This window comes from Neurospora hispaniola, assembly GCF_033458365.1.
Source record: "Neurospora hispaniola strain FGSC 10403 chromosome Unknown B0T23scaffold_9, whole genome shotgun sequence".
Classification (NCBI taxonomy): Eukaryota; Fungi; Ascomycota; class Sordariomycetes; order Sordariales; family Sordariaceae; genus Neurospora; species Neurospora hispaniola.
Window position 1 is genome coordinate 266,278 of NW_026944414.1, and position 13,973 is coordinate 280,250.

Sequence of the window (13,973 nt, forward strand, 5' to 3'; positions counted from 1 at the left end):
CAAGAAACGTGACAATCGTCAATATAGGTACCTATCAAAGCCACCCGATACCATAAGAGTGTTCAACCAGGTCTACATAGTAGGTATAAAACCCATCTGCCGCCCCCATTCAATCAATCATGCAATCAACCAACGTGCAAGGGCCCTGTCGCAACTTTACCTCCCTCTCACGCCATCCCGACAGCCCGCGACAGCCAGCCAGCCAGCCATGTTGCGTGGGCGGGTGACCATCATTCATTCACCTTTCCCATCATGTAGACCATACTACAGCGCCAAACGAACTGCCTATCTCTCTCTCTCCCCCCACACGCGTACACGTTCCGTTCCGGGTACATACCTAGACTAGACAATTCCCGGAGGCTGCCGGGGCAGACCGATAGGTGTACCGCCCAGCCGGTAAAGGAGTGGAGAGCTCGGCCGGACCGAGAGCCGCCGACAGCCGCCCCGGTCCCGCAGGTCGGGCGGGTGGGAGTCCGGGGTTTTAATTTTTTAGGGCGGATGTGTATGTACCGCGTTGAGTATTGCACTATCGACGCTAACAGGACCTTTTTGGGGTCTTCACTTGCCGAGCTTACATGTCCATCATGTCTTCTGAACAGATTTGTCCATGGCCATCATGACATGAGACGATATGGATGATCAGCCTTGCGAAGAACGTCCGTCGGATGGGATTCGGCAAGTGATTTTCGGCCTGCTCCCAGAAAGGAACTCGTTGGATTCAGTGGTTGTTCTCCCAGGGTACTCGAGGTTCCTGTATTCTTCAGTATCTTCTCTTGAGTTTCCTTTGGGTAGTGTTGAAAGTCGGTCTCGAGTTTGTGCCGTTGAACAGCTGGGATCTACGCGTGCTGCAAGAGATGGAAGGACTTACGTCCAAACGACCCTTCTACATGGGAATTATACATGTGCAATCATTCAACCTCGGAGACATCGTCCGCGTTCAGGCATAAAGTTGATGTGTATCTTGGCAAAGGGGTCCTTCGGGGTCCCCAATTCAGGGGTAAACTGGCTCCACATGGTTATGTCTTCCACTGTCAAAATGCAAAGAGGAACGGAGTTGCCGTTCTTGTCTGTCCACTTGTTGAAGACTTCAAAGTCATTGACTGAAAGAAACCGAGTTATACACATATCGGAAAATCGGTCATACCGTCAGTCGTCACGGTAGATGCCCAAAATGGCCAGTTTAGTGAAGATGAGCATACGATTCCAGCCCAGCATAGTTTTTACCAGGGTCCAGGAGTACGCGGAGATTTGTCTTGTGTGATGTGTGTCGGTGCCGTGTCCAGGTTGGCACTGATCGGAACCGGGGGGTTCTGCTACCCCGTTCCGACTCCCCTTAACATTTCCAGCTGGTGAGTGATATACGGACATGTTAGCCGCCAAAAGCAAGTCACTAACATGGACCTAACAACCCCCCGTGAACACCAACCCCCGTTGATTGGAGTGCGTCTCTGCCCTGTCCGTCTCGTCACGGAAGGCAGGCCTTTGCGTCATAGCCCACCGATCAAATAACCGAGTCGAGTCGAGCCTGGCAAAGCCTAGAAAGGCGGTTAGGCGAACGGACAGACAGACAGGGAGGACACGCGACACCGAAAGCGCGGCTTTGTACATAGTGTAAGCGAAAGGGAGGGAGGCAGCCTGACGAGGAAATCGTGTGAAATGACATCAGGTGTTGAAGGGGGAGGGTGCCGTGGTGATGGACTCTAATCTAGTCTTTTCCGCGGATTTGATTTTGATATGTGGTGTGGAATGCCAAGTAAGAACGGTAATTGCGAACGACGACGGCGCCTTTTTGAGTTTCAAGTTTCAAACCAAACAATCAATCAATCCTGTTGAGCCTGGAAAGCAAAAGGCTGGTGACCGAGGAATGGGATAACAATAGCGCCTCGCAAATTCGCCTTCGTACTACATACTACACTACAGTCTATGTATGTATGTATGCCGACTGATCCGGGTTCTATCCAAGCAAGCAATTGGCGCCGCTTCGTTTTTAGGTTGTTTCGCCGCGAAGTGGTGTCGCAACTCGCTCGCAACTGGCGTAGTGTAAACTACGGTGGCCCAAGTGTGACCTAGGTCATTTACAAAATTGGTCCAAGCTTCCAATTATAGCTAGGTGAAGGGCAAATTACTAATACCCTACGTACATTCATACGCACACTCCTCCCTACTAAATAAATTACTACCTTTCTATACCCTTTTATATTTATATTATATAATTAACGCTAATTATTCCTAATTATTCCCCGCTACTACTTTACTGCCGTCCTTCTTACGTCCTTACAAAATTCTAATTATATTTACCTACTATTAATATTATCCTTACTAATTACACTAAAAATACCCCCTCCTTAGGAATTCAATGGAAATTTCCTCCCTACGCTTACTAATAAGTAGGACGATAATATAACGCTTATATAATAAACGGCGTACTTATTTAAAAAATTAGAGTAATATAAGATAGGCTTTACCTTTAAAATTTTAATAGAAAATAATATAAATTAAAATTATTTAAATATAATTAGAAGTAATTAATCCTAATTAGAATTAATTAAATTTTAATACGTTTATAGGAGGCTAATAAAGTTATAAAGAATAGAATTTAGGAGGTTATTATTTTGAAGATTGAGACCCTAGGTAATATTATTACTATTATACTTTATTTTTTCGTAAATAAAGTACTGGATATTGAAAATAAAGAGTGTATTCGGTATATATACCCTATAATCTTATACCCTACGAAGTATTATATTATATTAGAGAAGTATTTCTTTAGTAGTATTTATATTTATTATTATTATATTAATTTAGTTAATAAATATTTATTTAAAATATAAGAGAAGGAGGAGAAAAAGAAAAAGGAATTAGTTAAAGATATTTAAGTATCCTAGACGGAGAAGAATAAAGACGAAATAATAAAAGAAATAACTCTTAGCGAATTAGAGAAGATAAAAGAAGTTTTAGTAGAGGATAAAAAGAAATGCAAAATTATTAAAATTTTATTCTTTAAATGTAAAAGAGATATTTAAAGGTACGTTATATATATTTTTTTCTTTTACTTGTACTATATAATATTTTAATTTTTATTGTACTCCACTCTTAGTCTTATATATTCTTTTCGTATGTGATACATAATGAGCAACAATATATATATACTCTAATATAAATAAGATAAACAATTTTTTTTCGAATAGATTCTAATTCGTATTAATTAGAATTAATTAACGTTGGTTGATAGTAAATAACTATTTTTACAAATATATAAATATAGTTGGTATAATATATAATAGATTTGCTTATTAGATAGATATTTTATATTTTAAAAATTAATATATATTTATAATATATATAATAGTAAAGATTTAAATACTTAATATACTAATATAAATAAATAAAATATAGTTTTTTATTTTTAAAATAAGAAATAAAATTTAAAAAAAAAAATTAGGAAAATAATATATATTTTTATATAAATTCTTTTTAAATTACAAATTATATTAATAATTTAAGGTCTTTATTATAATATATTTATATTTTATGTTTAATTATATATTAATTTAATAAAGAGAAATTAAAGTAAGTTATTTAAAAGAGGCTATTAAAAATATAAACTTCTTTTTATTAAAAAAGTGAAGTAGTAAAATTATTTTAAATATTTTAAATAAAAGAGGGTAAAAAATATATAAAAAGTAAAATATTTAATAAATATAAAAGTTTAAAATATTAATAGAAAGAATATACTATTTAGTATAAAAATATATATATATATATATATATATATATATATATATATATATATATATAAGAATAATAGTAGTATTATTAAATATATAAATAATTTTCAAAAAATACTTTATTATAATAGAAATTTTCCTTTCTATTAATTCTTTAAATATAATTATATAGAATACTTAATTATAATAGTTATACTATAAATATATTTCTAATATTCTATTTAATATATAGAATATTCTTTTATTTTTTTAATAATTTAACTTATATAATATATATTTTCATTTTATAGTATTATAAAATTTATAAAAAATTATTTATTCTACCGTTTGAACTTTATATTTTTTAGGAAACGTAGAAATAGTTTTTCTTAAAAATATATAAATATAAAATAATAAAGAATCCATTTTTTTAAATAAAAATCCTTTTTTAATATTAAAATAAATAAAATTTCTTTTTTAAGAAATAAAATAGTTATTATATACTTTCTCTAAACTTTTATAATTTAAAAAATATGAAAATAGAATATAATTAGCTAATATAAGGGATTACTTTTATTTATAATAATAAATAAAATAAAAAATAGAAAATTTTATAAAAAGAAAAAAGGCTTTTAAATATGTAATTATATATAATAAATATATAATATATAGAATTAAAATATAAATTATAGGGTAGTTTAAATATTATACTTTAAATATTTAAATTAAATATAATATAAAAACTATTATAATAGCTTAATTAAATTAGAATATTATACTTAATTAAAGCTATAATATAAATAGGTAGAGTAATTTAAAAACTTTAAAAAAATTTCTATTATTAATTTAAGATATTAAATTTCAATTATTATTTTTTATAAATAAAACTATAAATATAATATTAATTTAACAATTTAAAGTAAAGAATAAAAAAAATCTAATATTATTAGCCTTTTTATACTTTTTATTTTAATTAAATTATTTTTCTACTTATAATTTATTTTAAAATTCATATATTATTAATAAATTCTTTAAAAAAGATAGTAATATATATATTAAAATTTTAATTTTGATTATTTATATAAAGAAGATTAAATAAACTAAATTAGAATTCTAATATATAAATAATTATTATATATTATTATATATTAATATAATATAATATAAATAAAAATATTAAATATATATATATATATTATATAATTTTCTATAATATTTTAAATAATAATATTTTTATATTAAAAAATAAAATTAATAAAATTATTTATAATATACTATTAAATCCTATGTTCTTCTAATGAATTAGGGAGCCTATATATTATAAAATTCAATTAAGAAAATTGGATTTTTTTAGCGAAATAAAATTATACGAAGTGCGATCAACTACCTTTATTTTCAAGTAATTACCATTGGTTATAATTAGAACCAAAAGACTGTAGGCGTTTCTACTAAATCTATACCTTAAATATCAATTCTCCAATATAGTATTCTACTCCTTTATACTCCAATCTTTTCCTAATAAGTTATTTCGCTAAAGACATACAAACACCCGCTTATCGCTATAGGTCGTAAGGTAATTGATTTTAGGCCCTATACCGATTTCCTTCGGCAGGCTTATAACGACAAACTTAACCGCGAGCAAATACTCGAAAGCCTAAAGTAAATATTCGGATTCTAAATTAGTCGGATAATATTGAATAAATTCCTTAAAACACTCAATATAACCCCTAACCGCGGATTAATAATAATTATTAGTAATAAACTTTATAATAAGATTAAGATTATTACCTAAGAACGACCGGTAATAGATATAGAATTCTATATTTTATTAGAAGACTGCGGTTTTATAATTTCAAAAATAGATATAATACGGTTGTATTAATGTCTTCGAATTTTAAAAAAATATATACTTGATATATTAGAGGAGAAATTTATTAAAGTACGTACTATTTTAGAAGGTGTTAGAGAATTTAATGAAGCGTATTTCATTTAGAAATTTAATAAACGGGAATTATAATTCTACTTTGCTAAATTCTTCGAATTTTACTTACTTAGAGAACTATTCTTTATTTATTTTAAAGAATAATTCTTAGAAATAATTAAAAAGAAGCTAAAATTCTTTTAATAACGCCGAAGGGGGTAGACCGTACTGGGTCCTAATTATATATAGTATATTAATATATATTTAAAATTGCGGCGGTTTAGTATTAAAATCTACGCTAAGATAGATACGTATTTATAATATATCCTATGGTTTTATACCGACGTATCTATAATAATAGTGAAATTGGTATTTTACTAATAGATAGAAGTTATTGGAAAGTACGGGTTCATTCCTATACTTACGCAAGGCGATTATAATAATAAAATTAATATAATTATTAGAAGTATTTACTTTATTACCCTAGGAAGTAAGATACAATGGATCTTAAAGCCTTACAAATTAAATCCCAATTCTATTATTATTATTAAGGAAAGCGAAAGAGAGGGTAATCTTCCTATTTAATATTATATAATTTAGAAAGACCAAGTACTACCGGTCTTTAGGCTTAACCAACCACTTAAAATATAGGATATTTTCCTCCGAAGAAAGAGTATTAATAACCAGTAGATCGAAAGCTAGTAGAAGTAGTTATATAACGGTCGAGGGTTTTTTTAAATAGTAAATTAATTCCGAATATAATTAACTAATATTAATTTAATACAAATAGAACTATTTCTATAAATTTAAATATATAAATACATAATTAGAAATAAGAATAGAGGATTAAATTGCTCTACTCTTTACTTTTATACTTTGAATTCGGATAGAATTCGCTAATTAGATTAAATACTAGAATTAATATAAAATATATCTTCAATGCAACCGCCGTTATATTATTTCCGGTCGATTAATTATTTTATTTTATAATTATAATAAAAAGGAAATTTTTAATTATCGTTATTAAATAGACTAGAACTAATATATATAATTAAGGGAAATTATATATAGAGATAATTTCGAATTCGACTATTATTTACCGTAAAAAATAATAAATTTATATACTTCCTTAATAGAAGACTTTATTCTTTACGCTAGGAATGCCTACAATTAGCCTTTTTATTAAGAATATAAATACCTTCGAAAGAAGTTAAAAGACTATATATTTATACGTTAGAACCCCGAACTCTAATTAATAGTAATACTAATAGGTGTTTTTGAAGAGGTTAAAGAAATAGTGAGATAAGCGGGTAGTAACGTCGATAGGATAATAGATATTTTGGAGAATGGTATAGAGGATATCGAAGATAGTAATGAATATTAGCGTGTATAAGGAAGCAATTAAGGGTAGTTAATTATAGATAATATAGGTTGATAGTTCTCTATATATATTATTAGGTAAAGTTGCAAGCTAGAAGGAAATACATAATTTAACTGGATATTTTACGTGCTTTTAAAAATGAAATATCAATTAATAAGCTTAAAAATTAACGTACAATATAAAGTATTAAAGAAAAAAATAAAGACAAAGGAGAGTAAGTTATAAAAAGACTATAATTATTACGGTACTTAGAAAACTTATATTATAATATATATTATAATATTTAAAATTTAAATTATAAAAGTAAATATATTAAATTCTTAGCTTATAAATACGATCTATCGTATAAAATAATATAAAATAATTATTATATATAATTACTATTTACGGTTCTGAATTAATAGAATAAGAGGAGGGGCCGCCGAAGGGGAGGCTATACTATTTCTATTAGAAGTAATTATTCGCAACCTTTTCTACTTAAATGCAAAGTACGCCGGGATTTCTTCAGTATTAACTAAATCTACTACTTCTCCTTTATCTAAATTTATACCCGCTAAACCCCGTACTTCCTTATTAAATAATACTTCTCCCCCGGGTACTATATTAGTACTATTATTTCTACTTTACTACGCTTCCTCCGTATTATTCTCCTTTTATATATTAATTAATTACTAAGAAGAAGGGGGAAGTTATTTAACCCTTATATTCTCTTTCGGAATAGCCCCTTTCCGTATATTTATTTCCTTACTAATATTTACCCCCGGCTTAATATAATGTTCCTTTTTAATTTTAAACGCCCGCCTTATATATAATTCTACTTTAATCCCTAATTCCTATTTAATAATAAGTATATCTTATAACGCTCTTTTATTTCTCTTTACTATTTATATCTTCCTATTATTATATTCCTTCTTTAGCCTAAGTTCCTCTTTAATAATTATCTTCTTTATAAAGAATTTCTTTATAATTAGGGACGGGGTAATAAAATTCCCGTCGCCTAATAATATAACCCACTTCCGTACCTACTTTAACATCTCAACATCCTTGTTAATAGTCCTAGCTTCTAAAATAATTTATATAAATGTAATTACTAAAGGTAGATTTTTCTTTAGTTTTTTAAATTTAATTTCCTACTAAAATCCTTTAAGGTTAATAACTTTGGAAGATTCTATATATAAATCTATAAATTTAACTTTACCTCCGGGACTAAATTAATTAATTCCTATAAATTCGAATAATTTGATTTTGGCTTCTTCGAATACTTTTTTAACGAATAAGTATTTCTTATTAAAATATTGAATAAGCGCTAAATAGTTTGGGAAGGGACTTTCGTTTAAGGTCTAATATTTTAGGTTAATATAGATAAAGCAATATAGAAGTTTACTATTAATTTTGGAACCTAAATTACCTTTCGAATACTTATAATACTATATCTACTAATTGAAGTTAATAAGGCGAATATTTTTAAATAATTTTCTATCTATTATATTTTTAGCGTATTAATTTTAAATTTTAATAATATTTATTACTTCGCTTAAAGTACTATCCTTTATACCTATAGGAATATAAATAATATAAATAGTAAACCCCTTCTTATAAGTACGAATTATATAAAGGATGATAAGGGGTTTTAGTAGAATTAATATTAATAGTTGGATTAGACTAATAATTGGAGTATCCCCTTTAATAATATATACGGTTTTAAGTATATTAATAAGCTTCGTAGCGAGACGTTGCCTACATTCAACATACTCAATCTATTTCAGGTAGTCAGTTAAATATTCTTTGTAGCGGATGCTAGTTTCTAAGCACCGTTCAGAATATATAGTAGAAAATATAGCTTATAATTGATAATAAAGAGTAAATATAAAAAAATATAGTATTTAGTAACGAATAACGGAAAATATACTATATTAATAATATCTTAAAGTCGAGTTTGATGGAAGGGAGTCGGAGAGAATTAATATTAATCGGAGATAGTTGATCGCAGCCTTAAATATCGGAGGTGTAGCGGCTCTAAGGTTCGAGGCCTCCAAACTATCGAAAAATAGAATAATATATACACTTTACATATTAATAAGCATATAATTAATAATAATAATATATTATATTTTTAAATTTAATTTTTTTATTATATATTATATAGTATATATATTTAATAAAGAATTTTCTTATATATATATTTAATTCCTAATTTTATTTAATTTAATTAATTATAGAAAATTTCTTTTTAATATTATTAGAATTTCTACTAATTTTAAAATAATCTAATAAATAGTATTTAAATATAATATTTACTTTATATACTATTATTATAATTTTAATATATTATAAATAGTAATTTAATTATAAAAATAATATATAAAATTATATTTATTATTTATTATAGAAAAGACTTTTAACTTTAATTATATATTCTTTCTAATTTTTTAAAATAATATAAATATTATATTATAGGGCTAGTATATATACTTTATATTTAATATTAGCGTATAATAGCTTTTAAGACTATTATTACTATTATTATTATTGGTTATTATTAAGTAGTAGTTAACTAATTAAATATTAAGAACGTAGGCGAAAGGTAGGCTAAAGTAATTACGGTTGTAGCTATACGTAGGGGATGGTAAATTAGGGGTTAATTTAAAAATATATTAATAGTTACTAATTATAATAAATTACGTTCTATTAAACCTCTTTTATATTTATATAAACTCTATTTATCCGTTAACGAATATTATAGAGCCTTATACTAATTTAGCGCTTTAGTGCAGTATTGGATTATCCTTCCTGCGAGCCCGACCCGATATAGGCGTTATTATTAATAATTTTATATATTGGTTAACGAAGGGGAGTAATAATTATTAAAGTACTTTTATATATAAATTCTAAGCCTTTTAATATAACCCTCCCCCTTATAGGTTCTATCCTTAGAACCTTCGTAATTTATAATAAATTCTAGTTAAATAGCGGAGGGTATTAATATTATACTATTATAATATTATTGGACTATATTATCGGCGAAAGTATAATATTTTTACCCTTTAATTCGGATGAATTATTATTTATAATAGCCGTCGATACTATATCCTAGATATTATAGTTGCTTCGTTATTAATAAACCGCCCGTTAGAATATTAGTTTTATAATATTTATTTTCCTGAACTTTAATTGCGGATACGAAGCCGGCCGCTAGAATATTAATATTATAATATTTATTCTTATAAGCCCCTAATATAGCGAACCGCTTATTTAAATATTGGTATTATAATATTTATTCTTATAAACTCCTAATATAACGAGCCGCCCGCTAGAATATTAATATTATAATATTTATTCTTATAAATTCTAAATATAAATATAAAATTACCCGTTAAAATATTAGTATTATAATATTTATTCTTATAAATTCTAGTATAAATATAAAACTGGTATTAAATTTAAAGTATTAGCGTACCGCCTATTAGAATATTGGTATTATAATATTTATTCTCTTAAATTCTAATATAGATACGAAACCGGTATTAAATTTAAAGTATTAGTATATTATTTGCTAGAATATTAGTATTATAATATCTATTCTTATAAATTTTAATATAGATACGAAATTAGTATTAGATTTAAAAAATTAATTAAGTTCCTAATTATTATTAAGACTATTATTCTATAAATATATAAAGTAATAAGTTTTATTTTACTTACTAAAGAATATTATATTAAATTTAAAAATATTAATAAATAATTATAATTTATTATAATATTTAAATATAATCCCCCTCCTTATAGGTTCTATTTTTAGGACCTTCGTTTCTTTCCTCCGCTTCCTATTTTTATATACTACTTTTTCTACGAACCTCCTTTATTTATATTATTCCTTCCTAATTACCTTTTTATTACCCTCGTTTTATTCTTCGTATTATTCCTTTTATTCTAATAATACGATTCCTAATTACTTTCCCCTACTTTTTCTACTATTATCCGAATTATATATTTTCCTATTTTCCGCCTTTCTTTCTTATTTTTTTATAACTGCCCTACTATTTATTTATTTTATCCTTCTCCTTCTAATTATCGCCTTCGTTTTATCCTTCTATTTATTTCCTCTTATTATTTATATAATTATTTAATATTCTATTTACCCTATATTATTTTATATTTACCTACCCTAAATTATATTTATTTATTTTAATTTATATTTATATAGGGACTTCTTCCCTTATTTATATAATATCCCTTCTATTTACCCTCTTTATTTTTCTTCTCTTTTCCTTCTATTTTTATTTTTATAATTATATTTATTATCCCCTCCCTTAATTCTATAGCCGCCTTACTTATCCTTTTGCCTAAACCGTCCCCTATTATAAATATATATATTTCTATTATATACCTATATACTAATCCCTATCTTTCCTATAAATCTAATTAATATATTTACTTATTTTCCTTATTTTTTTTCTTTTTATTCTATCTTCTCCTTCCTCTTACTTTACGCCCGTAATTAACCTTTAATCAACTACTCCTTTCCTATCCTTTAATAATATCCGCTCCCTTATTTATTTAAAATATAATATTATTTTAATTTAAACGTTTATTAACGCCCTAATTTTAAACCTATATAAAGTACTCCGTTTAATTAATATATATATTTATTAGATTAAAGGTACGCTATTTTCCCTTTATTATCTCCCCTATTTTTTTTTTTTTTTTTTTTTTTTTTTTTTTTTTTTTTTTTTTTTTTTTTTTTTTTTTTTTATACTAACGACTTCTCCTTCCAAAATTCAACGAGAGATCGCAATATTCGCTATCGCTACGCCGCTACATATTCGAAATCCCCTACGGTATTTATAATCTTCGGAATAATATATAAAATATAGCAATTAAAATTATACGCTTTACTAATACTAATAACCCCCTACCCGTCCCCCTCTTATAATAATTATATTAATCTATAGTAACGTTTTAAATTATAATATAAATACGCTTTATTAATAATAGTCTCCCTATAATATTACCTAATATATTCCGAATTAAGAATTTCGATTATAAAGACTATTCGAAATTTAATTACTATAGTATTAGTAATATTAATATTAATATTAATTTAGTAGCCTTTATTAGTAGTCTTATTATTAGTAATAACAATTCTCCTATAAATATTTTAATATTGAACTTTTTTATTCGTATTACCCCCTCCCCTAATTATAATTAGGGTCCTTAATATTAAATAGTTAATAGGAGGCTAATATTTATAAATAGGAAATTAAATAAATTACTAAAATTTATAAAGAAGGATTATAAATAAATAATATAAAATAGTATTTATAAATATTATTAATAAGTATAGTAATACGCGGGAATATTCCTCTTAAAGTTATAGATTCTAATCCTATATTAATAATAACGGACGCTACTAAGGATTTTTTTATTTAGAATAATAATAGAAAATGCGGGCTATATTCTATTTAGTACTTTATTAATATCCTATATTAAATTAAACTACTTTCCCTTCCTATTTTTTATCCTATTTAATATTTCTATTTTATATTTCTACCTTATATTTCTATTATTATATCCCTACTTTACGCCCTATATCTATATTTTATATTTATATTTTATATTTACATTTTATATTTTTATATTTATATTTTACATTTATATTTTACATCTACGTTTTATATTTATATCTTACATTTATATCTTATATCCTATATTTATATTTTATATTTATATTTTATATTTATATTTTATATTTACGTTTTATATTTATATTTTACATTTTACATTTATATTTTACATTTATATTTTACGTTTTATATTTATATTTTATATTTATATTTTATATTTATATTTTATATTTACGTTTTATATTTATATTTTATATTTTATATTTATATTTTATATCTATATTTTATATTTTATATCTATATTTTATATTTTATATTTTATATTTATATCTTATATTTATATTTTATATTTTATATTTATATTTTATATTTCTATTCTAAATTTCTAAATAATTATTATTCTCCTCCTACTATTTAATTAACCCTTATTAACCTAGTAGTTAGCCCGCTGCTAATATACCGCTACTACGTCTCCCTAGCCTTATATTCCTTAAAAAGGTCCGGATAATTTATATTCTTTTATAAAACCTATGAATTCTTATTATCCGGATACCCCTTCTATTTAATTTAGAATTAATATTAATAGCCAGATCTATAATACTTTATAATCGCTTTAATTTTATACTAAATATTATCCTTTTTAATATTTATAATTTCCCCTCGTAGTATTACTATAGTAGGATCCTTATAGTATAGTTTTAATAGAATAATAGGGAATACTAAATAGATTTAGTAATATACAGAGAGTATAAATTAGTATACTATCTTCTTCTCCCCGATAATTTTAATAATTTAAAAGGATTTTAAAAATTTATTTATTAATTTAGTATTTAAGTAGCGTTATTTAATATATTTTATATTAAATAAAACTTAATTTCCGATATTAAATTCCTTTAACTTCCGAATTTTATTATATTATTTCGTATATTTCTAATTAATAATTTCTAAAGCTACTATAATTTTTAACTATTTACAAAGTAATTCGTTAATTTAATTAATAATTATTATTAGAAGGACTATCCTTCGCCCTTACTCCGGATCTATTAATCCCCGAAAATAATACCTGAAGAGTAACTTTAAAAAAAACTTTCTAATAGCGGTATAAAAATGATTATTATATATTTATTGTACTAATATAATTTTTTCGGCCTAATTAACTTATTCTATATTATAGAAAATTTGGAAGTATAATTCTAAATTCTAATTTTACCTCTCTATTTATCCGTCTATTTAGGGGTACTAAATTATATTAAGGCGTTTGTAAATATCTAAAAATTTATAATAAATCTTTTAAAATTAATTTATAAAAAGGTTACCTTTATTTAATATAATTGAATTTA